A 12,796-nucleotide genomic window follows, 5' to 3' on the forward strand; every position below is an offset into this window, starting at 1 on the left:
AGGTGTACTGCTTACCCGGGGCTCGTATCAGGGATGTCACCGAGAGACTACCAAGCCTCGTACAGTCCACTGACTATTATCCGCTGCTGTTGTTTCATGTGGGCACCAGTGATACAGCCAGGAGCAGTCTGAGGAGTATCAAGAAGGACTACAGAGCCCTGGGAGCGGTGGTAAGGGACTCTGGAGCGCAGGTAGTTTTTTCATCAATTCTCCTGGTCAAAGGGAGGGGGTCTGAAAGGGCCAGTCAAATCTGGCGAATCAACAAATGGTTACAGGACTGGTGCCACAGCCAGGGGTTTGGCTACTTAGACCATGGGACTTGCTTTGAGAAACCTGGTCTGCTGCGGGCTGATGGGGTCCATCTGTCAGAGAAGGGGAAGAGCAACTCCAGTTGTAGGCTTGCCAAGCTGGTGAAGAGGGCTTTAAACTAAAGTTGCTGGGGGAGGGGAACCTAAATCCATCCCACTCCTACCAGTTTGATGCCAGTGCCAGCAATAGATGCCCAGAGCCTGGAGAAGGACCACAGGTCAGCAGGAGAGCACCTGAAGAGCAGCACAAAGGAATTCCAGCCACTCCAGCCAGTAAGTCAGCTTCATCGGGGGCCCAACTTAAATGCCTCTATGCAAACGCACGTAACATGGGGAATAAGCAAGAGGAGTTAGAGACGTGCACATGCCTGCAGGGCTATGATCTTACTGGCATCACAGAGACGTGGTGGGATGGCTCCTATGACTGGAGTGTTGGAATGGAAGGATACAGGCTCTTTAGGAAGGACAGGCAGGGGAGACGAAGAGGGAGTGCCGCTCTCTATGTCAATGACCAGCTGGAGTGCATGGAGCTCTGCCTGGGGATGGATGAGGGGCCGACCGAGAGCTTATGGGTCAGGATTAAAGGGAGGGCAGGGACAGGTGACATTATGGTGGGGGTCTGCTACAGGCCACCCGACCAGGAAGACCAAGCAGATGAGGCCCTCTATAGACAGATAGGAGCAGCCTCACATTCACAAGCCCTGGTCCTCATGGGGGACTTCAACCACCCCGATATCTGTTGGAGGGACAACACAGCAGGTCATAAGTAATGCAGGAGGTTCCTGGAATGTGCTGATGACAACTTCCTTCTCCAAGTGATAGAGGAGCCAACGAGGAGAGGGGCTATGCTGGACCTTGTTCTCACCAACAAGGAGGGGCTGGTGGGGAATGTGAAGCTGAAGGGCAGCCTTGGCTGCAGTGGCCATGAAACGGTGGAGTTCAAGATCCTTAGGGCAGCGAGGAGGGCGCACAGCAAGCTCGCTACCCTGGACTTCAGGAGAGCAGACTTCGGCCTCTTCAGGGATCTGCTTGGTAGAGTACCATGGGATACAGCCCTGGAGGGAAGAGGGGCCCAAGAAAGCTGGTTAATAGTCAAGGATCACCTCCTCCAAGCTCAGGAGCGATGCCTCCCAACAAAGAGGAAGTCAGGCATAAACGCCAGGAGGCCTGCATGGACGAACAAGGAGCTCCTGGACAAACTCAAACACAAAAAGGAAGCCTACAGAGGGTGGAAGCAAGGACAGGTAGCCTGGGAGGAATACAGAGAAATTGTCTGAGCAGCCAGGGATCAGGTTAGGAAAGCCAAAGCCCTGATAGAATTAAATCTGGCCAGGGACATCAAGGGCAACAAGAAAAGCTTCTATAGCTACGTCTGTGATAAAAGGAAGACTAGGGAAAATGTGGGGCCTCTCTGGAAGGTTAGACCTGGTTACCCGGGATATGGAGAAGGCTGAGGTACTCAATGACTTTTTTGCCTCAGTCTTCACTGGCAGGTGCTCGAGCCACACCACCCGAGTTGCAGAAGGCAAAGGCAGGGACTGGGAGAACGAAGAACTGCTCACTGTAGGAGAAGATCAGGTTCGAGACCATCTAAGGAACCTGAAGGTGCACAAGTCCATGGGACCTGATGAGATGCATCTGCAGGTCCTGAGGGAGCTGGCAGATGAAGTGGCTAAGCCACTATCCATCATATTTGAGAAGTTCTGGCAGTCCGGGGAAGTTCCCACTGACTGGAAAAGGGGAAACATAACCCCCATTGTTAAAAAGGGAAAAAAGGAAGACCCAGGGAACTACAAGCCGGTCAGTCTCACCTCTGTGCCCGGCAAGATCATGGAGAGGATCCTCCTGGAAACTATGCTAAGGCACATGGAATATAAGGAGGTGATTGGTGACAGCCAACATGGCTTCACTAAGGGCAAATTGTGCCTGGCAAATTTGGTGGCCTTCTATGACGGGGTTACAGCGTTGGTGGATAAGGGAAGAGCAATGGACGTCATCTACCTGGACTCATGCAAAGCATTTGACACTGTCCCGCACGACATCCTTGTCTCTAAATTGGAGAGACATGGATTTGACGGATGGACGACTCGGTGGATAAGGAATTGGCTGGATGGTCGCACTCAAAGAGTTGCAGTCAATGGCTCGATGTCCAAGTGGAAACCAGTGATGAGTGGCGGTCCTCAGGGGTTGGTATTGGGACCGACACTGTTTAATGTCTTTGTCAGTGACGTGGACAGTGGGATTGACTGCACCCTCAGCAAGTTTGCCAACAACTGTGTGGTGTGGTCAACACGCTGGAGGGAAGGGTTGCCATCCAGAGGGACCTTAACAGGCTTGAGGGGTCGGCCCATGCGAACCTCATGAAGTTCAACAAGGCCAAGTGCAAGGTCGTGCATATGGGTCAGGGCAATCCCAAGCACAAATACAGGCTGGGCGATGAGTGGATTGAGAGCAGCCCTGCGGAGAAGGACTTGGGGATATTAGTGGATGAAAAACTGAATATGAGCCAGCAATGTGCGCTCGCAGCCCAGAAAGCCAACTGCATCCTGATGCAATCAGGATCTAATGCATCAAAAGAAGCATAACCAGCAGGTCGAGGGAGGTGATTCTCCCCCTCTACTCTGCTCTTGTGAGACCCCATCTGGAGTACTGCATTCAGCTCTGAAGCCCCCAACATAAGAGGGACATGGACCTGTTGGAGCGAGTCCAGAGGAGGGCCACAAAGATGGTCAGAGGGCTGGAGCACCTCCCCTATGAGGATAGGCTGAGAGCTGGGCTTGTTTAGCTTAGAGAAGAGAAGGCTCCAGGGAGACCTTATAGCAGCCTTCCAGTACTTAAAGGGGGCCTACAGGAAAGATGGGGAGGGACTCTTTATCAGGGAGTGTAGTGATAGGACGAGGGGTAACAGTTTTAAACTGAAAGAGGGTAGATTTAGGTTGGATATTAGGAAGAAATTCTTTACTGTGAGGGTGTTGAGGCACTGGAACAGGTTGCCCAGAGAGGCTGTGGATGACCCCTCCCTGGAAGTGTTCAAGGCCAGGCTGGATGGGGCTTTGAGCAACCTGATCTAGTGGAAGGTGTCCCTGCCCATGGCAGAGGGGTTGGAACTAGATGATCTTGAAGGTCCCTTTCAACCCAAACCATTCTATGATTCTGTAATGACAAGAAAAGAAGCTATGATCTTGAAACTGTTACAAAAGCAATTTAGAAAGTTTAGAAGTCTAATTCCCCTTAAGTGCAACAGTTTAATGTCTACATTTATTTTTTAAATTGGCTTATTAATAAAAAAGAACTGGAAACTGTTGCAAGTGTGTAATACCCGCTGAGATGTGGTTTAGAATATTTCCACAACTTAAAGAGCAGAGTTTTACTTTTATCTGCTTGTGAATTGATAACAGAAAAGTGTTGGCATTTTATGCTATTTCATCTTTTGGATATCTGTTAAACTTATAGGTCTGTTTAGTTTGCAATTAGTTGCATACCTAAATTTGTTTTTTAAAGATCAGGATAGATTGTTAAACATATTAGATTATTACGTTTACATTATTTGTGATCAACTTTGTATTTCTTTAAGTCTCAACTATCCTTGATAATTCTGTTTCCCCAAGGAGATTGTCTTTTACAGGTCTGTGTGGATCGGGAGAGTGAAAAATTGCTACTCCTTGTCTCTTATCTGTGAATAGCTATATTTCATATTTAAATTGCACATGCAGTAATAACATTGTGAAAGATCGGCATATTTCAATACTGGTTTTAAAAGACTGTATGTCCATTCTTGAAGCAATAATATCTATCAGTTATATTTAGTAGTATAGCAGAATTCTATATCTATGACTTTGACAGGGACAACTCTGGTGGTATCCAGTGTAAATTATTAGCTATGAACCAGCTGGATACCTTTGCTTTGCGGTTTACTCATGGTTTTGTGCTTAAATCTATTTTATGAACATACTTAGTAGAAAGCAGAGACATTTCTACTTAGAAACATCGAACTAGAGTCGAAGAGCATGCAAGAGCAAACAGAATTTTGTATTTCTTCTACTTCTATCCTCATTTATTAAAGTGATTCTTCACCATTGTTGCATGGCCTTTTTCTTTTGTGAAGAGTCTACGTTTCTCCTGAGTAGAATTAAATGTCTCTGCTGAGGAGAAGGAACATCAGATAGCAATTAAAATAATAGCAATCTTCCAACTGAAACATTAATAACTTTTTTTTAAATGCTACATTTAATGTTCCAGAACAGGAAGTCATAGAACATAACCAAGTTCAACAAACAGTACAGAAGGCATAATGTTTATTATTAGCATCACATCACCATATGACAGTGACAGGTGGTGATCCACAAATGCCATCACAGTCGTCAGAAGCAATGTGGGGAAATGAAAGGCTTCAAAAGTGCAATTTTATAGCAGTATAAACCAATTCAGACCAGTTATTATTAGATAACTGTAAGCTAAATTTCAAAGTTAATATTTATGGTGTCTGAAAACATGCTTTTTGGATTATTGACTTGTATTTATATTGATTTGCAAGAGTGCTGGTGCTGCAAGCAGACCTAGCAGTCATGTATTCTAGAGTTTCCTAAAATAACCCTGTGTCCTGATTTTTCAAGAGATGGGAGGGAAGAAATTTATATAAGAGAGTCTCAATTAGAAAATGTAAAATTATGTTTTAAATAGAATTCTGCTTCAGAATTTCCCACTAATTTTACTATTTTGTTGAACTGTAGTTAACTATTTTAATTAATTTAATTTTCAATATAAAAATGCCTATTGACTTTATTTTTTGATGTATGAAAATATACATTCATATTGTTTACTTCTAAAATATAATGTTGTGAACATCGTGATAATAAACACAAAGAAAAAATTTAAACTCCTGTGTATCATGCATATACAAAATGAGTAGTTAGAATTTGCCTGTTATGAACTACTAAGAAGGAAAGAGTTCTAGATTTGTATGTCAGTCATTTTGTGTTAGGAATATGCTTTTCTTTCTGGGATGTCTCAAGTGGGAAGATAGTTAATATCATACTTTGTTTCTTTTTTTTTTTCTTTTTTTTTAATTTGAGGCATGCCAGAAGTACTTTAAACTAAAGAACATAAAATAGAGATAGGATTAAGGCAATGCTTTTATCGACCAATGGTGGGTGTGAATATGTTGGGAAAAGAAGAAGTGAGAACAGAAGGTGCTGTGCCACCCCCCGATCTGTTTCGGTCATTGTGGTATACCCTCCTGTGACATTTAGTGCTCAGCTCTGTCACTTAGCTAGAGGTTGCATTAAATCCTGAACTGAAAAAAATAGAGCTTGAAGTACTATGTAAAGGTCACACAATTTGTGATTGTGAATAACTGGATAGCTCTTGATTACTCATGAAGATACTGGCATATCCTGGAAATTGATGATCTTATAGAAAGTTATATTTTAGAAATTCAGGGATCAAAATATATCTATGTAAGCAATCACATATCACAGAGAGCTACCTGAAAACAAAACAATGTCTGAGAACTAATTGTCCTTTCTAGTTGGTGAATACTTACAGATGTGAAATATTTTTCCAGCTTGTGGTGTTCATTCATGAATGATTCATGAAACCCTATAAGCTGAAATGTGCTGAAATTTTAGGCTTGGTGAATGCTTGAATCTGTAAACAGACTAATTTATTTGCATTTGTCTGTTTTTTTTTTTTACATGCAATAGCATCTTACTGTAAGAAACTGTTGAATGTGTTGGATGTAATTTATATCCATTATGTGGTTTTTTTTTTTTTTTTGAAACGAGTAGCAAATCTGTAGTCTCCTTGGTTTATAAATACAACTTGCCTGTTGTGAATTAATGTTATGTAAATTAATGCATAATTGAAATGAAAGAATAAAGGTAATGCAGACTGAAGTGCACTGTCTTTTGTAGAAAGATTAGACTGAAATACAAAAAAGTTGGATATCATTATAATGAGTTCCCTTTTTCATTAAAAAGGGTTGATCAGCCATGTCATATCTGAATACCCTGAACTGATTTGCCATATAGTTTTGTGAAACTTCTGGACAAATTCTGGGCATCATTCTAAGAGTAACCCTACTGTTTAAAAGCATTCTCCGTGCCAGTGTTACTTCTTAGAGGATGTAAACTTGTAAACATTTAGTTCTTGGTGTCCTTAAAGCAGATATTTTAAGTGTTTGCTACTCTGAACCAACTTGAGGGACATCAGAACTTTTTCTTCTTATGCCTTTTTTTCCTGTTTTGAGTTCTTACTGTATCTAGCCATAAGCATACATCTTTATTTCCCTCCATTATCTTTAGAGGTGATTTTCTGGCTAGCTTTTAAGTTTTTTTAACTCTAGTAATGCCTTTCGTTCACTGATGCTGTTGAGGAGTAGATTAAGACAACCAGTCTGATTTGCTCTTAAAACATATCTCAACGAAGGTGCACGAGTCTGTCCTCAATCTAGAATTTTATCGTAGCACATGAACTTTGTTCACTTTGTCTCATCGGTGACTGTGTAGTCTGATAGTGCTGCTGACACTAGGTAAGCAAACTTTCATTCTGTTCAAGCCAGTCATAAATTCACTCTTTAAAAATGTCCTTGTCTGATGCACAAACAAGACATAGGTTCTGAAGTAAAAGCTTTATAGAAAGAGCACTAAGCATAGAATGAGAGATCTGTTTTTAGGAGAACAAAGCTTGCAAGGACAGTATTGTCATTAGTTTTGAGGTCAGACAGGAGTATTGTTTACTTGTTCTATGCATGACAATATTTCTTAGAACAGGAACACATTTACTTGTGCCATGTAATTTTGGCAGTATCAGGAAGCAAAGAACAGTTTCTCAATCACTTCAAGAAGATGTATTCCACTTCATGATTATGATATTACTTGCAATGAGTGGTGGTTTTTTTGGGCCACCAACACATGCAGTGAGCCATAAATGTGACATTTATGTGACTGAGTGCACAAGTGTGTGCACGCTCCACAACTTTCACCTACACCTACTAGGGCTCACCCACTGGAGTATCTCTATTAACCTCCCTAGAAAAGAAAATCTCTCTCATTTTCCTTTTGAAAATCTCTTGCATTCTTGTCCAGATGTGTAGGTGTGTGTTTTGCCGTCACAGTATAATACTTTTCTTCTATTTACAGCTGTGCCTAGCAACGCTTATACTATATGTGCTATAACCACATTTCAATGTATTTCTTTGCCTTTGGCTTAATGCTAATATTTGCCTTGCTCAGGTAATTCATGAGCCCCTCTACACTCCAGTTATAAAGGCAGTCATATACGGGTATGCAGAAAGGCAGTACTACTCAAATACGTTTTTTTTTAAAGCATTTCTTAATGAGAAAATATGCTCTATAGCTTGAGTGATTTTATGACATTAGTTTCTCATAATGATCCATTAGTGTATTTCCTTCAATGTTGTTATGTGTGTACAAACTGTGGCTTTTATTCTCCATAGAAACAATGTCTGGGTAGTGTGTGTAGAATAATATCTTGATCAAACAATAACAAGTGCTGGGTGTGTAGTGCAGTCCATAATACACCACCAAAGTGTGCATATTGTCTTGCATCATACTACTCTTGGTTAATTTGAATTGGGACCTCTAGGGCCAAGGATGGCATATGCTTTCTCACTGCTGAGCTGAACATCTTGATTTTCAAGAAGCAACAATTTTACAGTATTTTTCACATGGTGATCTTTGTAATTTAAGGAAAAGGACAAAAATATGTATTTTCTTAAATCTCTACATGTGCAGTTCCAAATGCATGTTTAGTAACAGGAGGGAAATGAGGTTGAGGTCATTTAGCAGTGTCCTGGATTTCGTTTACTTAAGCCATATAAGCACTGCTGACCTGAGCATCACTGGGCTGTGGCTGGATCAAGACGGCTCTTATTACTGTTCCCATTAAAATACAAAATTAGCAATTATAATGAATAATTAAGTACCTTTGCACCCCATTAGACTATGACATGTAGCTGTAATTTCAATAATAAAGTATTTAATATTGGCACTTGCAGATCAACTTATATTTGGTTGCAATGCATATCTATTATCGTATTTGGTTGGTAAGATTCTTTGAAGCTTCCTCTGATGTAAAGGGGAGTGAATTTGGAACCAGCCTCAGTGTTTCTGATCACCTTCAGAATCGTGACGTGTTAGCAGATTTACTATCAACGTGTAAAAACTAATGAACCACTTTAAGCCATGTCATAAAACTGGAATTCTCTTGTACTTAATTAGATGGCCTGAAAAAGAGGAAATTGGACCAAAAACCTATAAAATTAGCTTCATCAAAACAAATTGGAAACAGATGAGCAACCCACAGTAACTCCACAATAATAATGCTGCAATCCTTACAACAGTATGTCTTGGTTCATTTGGATTGCTTATTCAAGACCCTGTTTAAGTTTTTCCCCACATTGTTCATTTATATATTATAGATGGAACTGCTGGTGATGCTTATGATCAAGATAGCTTTATGCTCATAGCCTTGTCAGACTGTAATTTTTTGGGCAGATCATTTTTTTTCCGCTTTGCCAAGATGTTTTCTTAGGAATAACGTAGAAATTTCTGGGTAAAATGACTCAAATATTTTTGAGAATAAGACTGGGCAAAACCACTCTTTTGTACATACTTAAAAAAAATCATTTGTAACAAGTTGTGGAGAAATTTGGTACGTTCATAATTTGGAGCAGGGATTGAAATTTGGCAGGGAATCAGGAATGTGACATTTGCTGAAAATAACCCGAATTTAACCAACTTATAAGGCTTCAAAAAATTGCAGTTTGCACATGTGCAGTAAAGGTGTGTTAGTTTGGCAGCTTAAATCTTTTAAGTCTTTTCATCTGTACAGGGCATGTTCGAGGCCGGAGTTGCAGAACCTGAGCAGGAGTTTCCCTCAATCAGTCCCAGATGGTGGGAACTGAGGATGAGGAGATGTCTGCTGTCCACGTTCCTGCTACCAGTGCCTTAGCATCACAGGGGTGCCATGAGGCTGTCTAAATTGAAGCAGATGACTCGGAAACATCGAGTTTGGCAATTTCCAGCTTGAAGTAGATGCCTGTCAAAGCTTACAAAATTAAGCTAACTAAAAATAATTGAAAATCCATTCTATAGTATATTTTTGATAGCTCACAAAATGCTATTAACAAAGAAATTACAACTTTGTGTTATTAGAACTTCCTAATTGTGTTCTTTGATGTTTAGAGCTCTGATTTGCAAAGTGCTAAGCATTCCTAGTAGCAACAGAAGGAATGGAAACTGTGCGTTGAACGTTCGATATAGTGTTTTATATGATGCGGGTTACTCTGAAAAATCCAATGGGAGGCATTAAAATTGGATCCACAAATTAAAAGGCACTTTTGATCATAACTTCTGCAGGTGTCAGCTTCCCATTTGCAAAACGGCTTTACTATACCCTTACCTCCTAGTAGCTGTGAAACTACATTAGTGTTTGTGAAAAGTATCTTATAAAATCCCATGAGGAAATGAATAATTTTATCATCGAAGTTTGAGTAGTGTTTAGTAAGTAGATTATGGAGCTGCTTAGTAGTAAAAAAAATACTGAAAATACTTAATGGCTTCTTGCTTAATGAGAACAATCCATCTGTAAATGGAATTAGCCAATGATTCAGTGGGAAAATGTGATCATAGCAATATTACAGTACATAAACACAAACAGGTTTTATGCTGGGGCTTGCTAGCTTTTATGTGATTGACGTTTGCCACTTTAGTATTCTTCTAGCATTGTTTTTGGGTGATGATTTAATAACTATCAAAGCAGCCCTTTTGTACAAGGCCTTGTTCTTGCATATTTATGGAGATATGCTTGCATATTTGTAAATTTGATTATTCACTTGAGGAGACTTATGTATATAAATGGCTTGAAAGGCATTGTCCACTAGCAATTTGTTAAAAAGTAATCTACTCTAATTTCATCTCTTAGGAGCTCTGCAAGGAATATTTTTAGGGACGAATACTATTTGTAGTTCAAGAAATTAACGATTAAGCCTCTTAACATTCTGAACTTGTGTTTTCACTCAGATTTTTTAGACAGTGCTAATGATTCCTGACTTCAGTTCTTGATCTTACTGTCACCAGAGCCTTAGACATGTTCCAAAGAATGAAAATGTTTTTTGGAAGCCTTCTTAATTTCTGCCTTAGCGAACGTAATGGACAGATGATGACACCCTGTAAATATGTTTCGAGCTCTCTTGGTGGCCCAAAGCAGATCTGTCCTGCTGACAATGTCCTCTGCATACTGATTCCTCTATTGGTAAAGAACTACTTTAAGCAGCTTCTTATTATCCTCTTAGATGCTTTTATGGAGGCCATACATATGTACCATTTTCAGAGAAGGGGATGCGGCAAAACTATTGCAGCACTCTTGGGACCCCCATCTGCTAGAATGCCCCTGATCTCCCCTCCATAAAAATATCACAGCTGTTCAAGTCAGGCACCTCTGTGTGTTTATTACCTTACCAGAATCTTGGAAATTTCTTTTGCTTCTAGTAAAAAAATCACAACAGGAAAGATAATAGGACAAGTCATAAATGGAAAAGCATTTTGAGATAAATTTTAGATTAGAATCATTAATGAAACAGAAATGTTATTTTCCAAGAGTTTTGATTTCTTCCCTCAGAGGAACTGAGTTTTAATTTTCTCCTGTTTTCTTCTGTACTTTGTTTTTCTCAGGAAGACAATAAATTGAGTATCTAGGGGAGTTTCCCTTTTTTCTTCCTTTCCATTTTAACTTTTCTGAATATCAATGGTTCAGAAACGTTAGTGATTAAATGTGAAAGATGATTGATGCTTTTAGACTCCCACTTCTCTTTGGTTTTGAAGATTTTGAAAAATAAGAGTGAAAAATGAAAAAGAAAATTAGTTAAGATGAAAAACTGAATGATCTCAAGCAGATATCAGATTGGGTGGTTAAAGAATAAGAAAGCAGGGCCAAATAATTTGAAATGCTCCTTTTAAAGAATATTTCTGGACCTTGAACAAATGGAAGTATTTACACTGAAACAAAGTAAATAGTGAACAAAGAATAAAAAACACTGAGATGTACTGGAAAACTTTTCCCTGTGTATTTTTAATGAGATCCAGTTGAGGTTTTTTGAAGGAGTAAAAAAATATTAAATCATACAGGATAAAAATTGTGCATTCTTTTCAGCATTTCTAGAACCAAAAAGTACAGCCTCTGCATTAGTATAGAACTATTAAAATTCTGTAAATCCAAATATTTTTGGGTATGTGCTAAGTGATCCAAATAAAAATGTTTTGGCCAGCGTATTTATAAGCTACTAATTTTTCCTTTGCAGGCGTATTTCAAGGGATGCATGGTCATGACGACATTCATCCTTCTTATGCTGCTAGAATTAAACCTGTCCATAAAATAGATGGCAGAGCACACTGAACCATTTCAAAGGATGGCAAAGTTCCCATGATAAATTAATACCCAAGTCAAACTGCCTGCCTTTAAGGACTTTACACTCTGTGACTCCTGTTCACTACCCATTAAATATATATGATGTCTTTAAATGCCTCAATATAGCTATAAACACATTCAGCTGAAATTTATTCTCTTTAATATTTATCTACATCTGGGTATTTGTACTGTTATATCCTTCTTCCATATGAAAGTTTTATATTGTAGTTGTGAGGGAATGCCCACTATCGTGACACTTACATCAATCCCTTCAAGCTACAATATATTATTTCTTACCATCTCTGTCACATGGAGCAGTTTCTCATAATTGCAACCTAAATGTTTAATGTGACAGAAGTAGGGATGAATGGGAAAAGATCTAAGTGTGGAGTGTAAATTAGCTTGAAAAAAGGTGACAATGGTTCTTGCTATGGTCTTTATATTGTGTAGTCTTGATCATACAGATAAAATTCTGGGAACACAATGAATTAAGTTTTGTCCTCAGTTTCCGTCTTTCCTGTAGGATATTGGGGGTTCTTGTTTGTTTTTTAAGATTAAGAATGCTATCCATGTAGAATTCAGAAAAGAGGACAACTTGTTAATGGTTCAACCTTACTGAGCTATTTATTTAAAGTGATACAGTTTTTGTTTAAGTATTTTAAGAAAATCTTTTCTTGCAGGTCAATAACTATTTCCAAGTTGCTCTTTTGTATTTTCATACAACTATCTCCTTTCTAAATTCAGTAATTTTCTGCATAATAAGGTATGATTATAAGCAAATTGAAACAGTTGCTTTGGGTTTTTTTTGTTTGTAATGCCACTTACTTGTCATAACCCTATGATTTATTATGAATAATGCATTCATAATAAAAATGGCTTTATTACAGTGAGGGTACAACAGTTTCTTTATAATCAACAGTTTCATTTTTTCAATTTAAAAATGCAGGTTTTAGAGACTCCAGTTAAGAAGATGGATACTGCAATGCAGTTCGATTGTGGATTTTGCCTTTATTGGTGAGTGAAAACCACATTCCTTATGTGTGTAAGACAGCCTGCTTATA

This window comes from Gymnogyps californianus, chromosome 5, assembly GCF_018139145.2.
Source record: "Gymnogyps californianus isolate 813 chromosome 5, ASM1813914v2, whole genome shotgun sequence".
Classification (NCBI taxonomy): Eukaryota; Metazoa; Chordata; class Aves; order Accipitriformes; family Cathartidae; genus Gymnogyps; species Gymnogyps californianus.